Source organism: Malurus melanocephalus, unplaced genomic scaffold (genome assembly GCF_030028575.1).
Source record: "Malurus melanocephalus ecotype Western Australia unplaced genomic scaffold, MMel_1.1 scaffold_97, whole genome shotgun sequence".
In the NCBI taxonomy this organism is placed as follows: domain Eukaryota; kingdom Metazoa; phylum Chordata; class Aves; order Passeriformes; family Maluridae; genus Malurus; species Malurus melanocephalus.
In genome coordinates, this window is record NW_026623329.1 from 1559326 (window position 1) to 1562326 (window position 3001).

Genomic DNA, 3001 nt, shown 5'->3' on the forward strand with positions numbered 1-3001 from the left:
AAAAAAAAAACAAAAAGAAAAACCCAGGGCAAACAAACCAAAACAAAAGCACAACAATAACAACACCAAAAATTCCCACTGGTATCTGGAAATTTAACCAAACACATCTAACATTTTGTGACCTATAAGAGCTTTATAGAAATGCCTTAATTTTAGGACACTGTAGCTTTTTCCAGAGTTRATGCATGGATCAGATGTCAGACCTGCCTGGTCTCCAGGTCAGATTCCATAACCAAAACTCGAATTCATTCTCTGTGGAAGGGAGGACCAGGTTATGAAAATAGTACATGAATGTCTAAGGCAGGGTTCTGCAGAGGAAAAGGTGTCAGCTTTGCAAATTATGTTGTGAAGATAGTTTGTAGGACATCTGGAAGGGAGGTGTCAAGAGGAGTTCTGTAGGAAATACTTTTTTAAATGATTCCCATCAAACTGCTGAATTGCACTCGGGTTAGAATTGTATCATGTTTTTGAACTTCAGTCTCTAGCAGGGAATTGTGTTTGTACCTGGTTTTGTTTTGAAGGGCTGGAATTGGACATTTAGCTCCTGTAGGAATCTCTCCCCCAGACACATCGCAGTGATAAAACTTAACAAGAAGTATTTTTTCATAATTTAAATCTTTAGTTTACTCAAGCTTATCAGAGAAGTTATTTTTTCTTCTGGTATGGGATGCTACTGATCCCATTGCTTAATTGCTTTTGTTTTTATCAATTTTTTTTTTCCAGCATTAAGAAAATCCTGGGCATTTGTAGTGCCAAATAGATCTAAAAAACAAGAAAGGATAAAAACAATSAAGCCAAAACAAAGTTTAAATTTAAAAAGAAGCACTTAGGAGRATACAAAAATAATTGAGACTCGAAGTCAAACTGGATTCTTCAGTTTCAGTTACTTTTCATTTCTTCTGTTTCTCAACTTTGAAATTTTAAATGGAAATAAAGTTATTTAACTTTCCAATTCCCTCTATTTGCTTTCGAAAATATCTCAGCATAGATTTTATCCACCTGCTTCTTTTACTTGTTTTAATTTTATTTTTGGCAAAACCCCAATCCCTATTTTTTTTGCTTCTGTTAACAGATCTTGATTTTTTTTTAATCCACAAAATCAGAAGAAAAACACATTTCAAGCCCAATGCCAACATCTAGGTCTTCCTTCTTGCTACTGTACATCCTTCAAATACAAGATCACAAGCATTTTCTTTTGAGAGATGCTTCTCCAGCCACAAGGGAAGGGATAAGAAAAAATAAAACTCTGTTACCCATAAAATTTAATATAATAACATTTCATATTTAATGGCTAAAAATTCTGGTAGATTTTTGTGAGAGCTTCAGGGAAGAACTGAAGAGAAAAAGAATTGCCATCTAAAAATCCCAAAGCCATGGCCATGTAGACGATATATAGTGAAGTCTACCAGACAAAAAACTTGGTGGTGGAGCCCCCATCCCTGGAAGTGCTCAAAAAAGTGGATGTGGCACTTGAGGACATTATTTAATGGTGATCATGGTGGGTGGTGCTGAATTTAAAGATCTTAAATGTGTTTTCCATCCTTAATGATTCCATGATTCTGTTTCATGAACTCGATTGATCCTGCAGTGATTTTGTCCCAGTTTTCTCTGCAGACAGCAGGATGAAAATTTGACACTTTATCTCTCTTTGTATATTTTCTTGTTTAGACGTGCACTCATTTAGCAAAACAGATTATTCATCTCATTCCTTTTCTCCAGTCTCTCAAAACAAGACAAAGCACGAGTAGATCTAAGCTGGGCCATCAGGAGATCTGTGATGAGAGGAAGAGATGTGAGGGTAGTTAAGATTATAAATTGCCACACTAAATAAATTTAACCATTGCGTTCTAAAAGACTTCTACAAACTCCCCGAGGATAAATCAGAAGGAAAGAAAGAACAAGAAGAATCAAAAGTTAGTTCTGTCTTTATTAATTTGGGTTTATATTTGTGCCCACAAACACCTYAGCACCACTGTGCTGTGGAGGTGCAGTTTTGATTTAATGGGGAGCTGTGGTAGGATCCTTCACCCAGCACACAGGAAAAGCAGCAAAAATCCTCCTGGTGCCTTCCTTCAGCACCATCTCCCAAGGGATTGGCTGTGCTGCACCCACCCTTGTGCAGTTCCCACGACTGCTGCAATCCACAGCCTGCACAAAAACCATCCCTGTGTGCACTGGGAACACCCAAAGTCACCTCAGCCTCCTTGCCATGGACACAGAGTAGGGCTAAATAATATGAAAAAATGGAAATGAAAAAAAAAAAAAAAAACAGCGAGGAAAGACATCTTTCAAGGCTGAGAGAAAAATTTTGTTCCAAACTGCTGTGTGTGAACGGTGTGTCTTGTTTCACATCCTCCTCCTCCCCATTTCACATCCTGAATTTGAACTGTTAATTTATATAGTTCAGATAAAATGATAAAATTGCCTGTAYAGATATATATAAGTGCACATATTTCCTCGTGAGGAAGGAAGCATTAGGAAAGCTGAAGAAATTCGTGAGTGATTAGGTTCTCACCTAAGGTCATACAACACTCTATGGTGTCTCTCAAAGTCACTAAAACCTTTGAGAGGTGCAGGGAATTTATCACTGGCACCTCTGCAGACAAGATGAGCAGCACAGCCACAGAAATGGGTACCTTTAACCATCAAGGCTTCTCAGGCATGGGGATGAGGCCATGGACTTGCTTTGGAGAGGCTGCAAAGTGGCTGCCACCAAATTGAACCTTCCAGCCCTGAGAAGCTGGAATCACTTTCATCTCCATCACTGCAGCAAGGCTCCTGTTGAGCATCTTTGGGAAAAAAAGTGCTGCTAAGTTTCTCCTAACCCGCTTCCCTGGCAGGAGGCAGATAAAAGAGCCTTCTTTTTATATGAAGACATCTTTGAAGGCTGTCGTTAGCTGGTGGGACTTCCCGTCATTGTCAGGATCTCAAYTGCTGTGCTCCCAAACTCTGCTGTAATGTTTCACTTTTGTGAGGATTTGCTCCCTGCTCATCCTGGTTT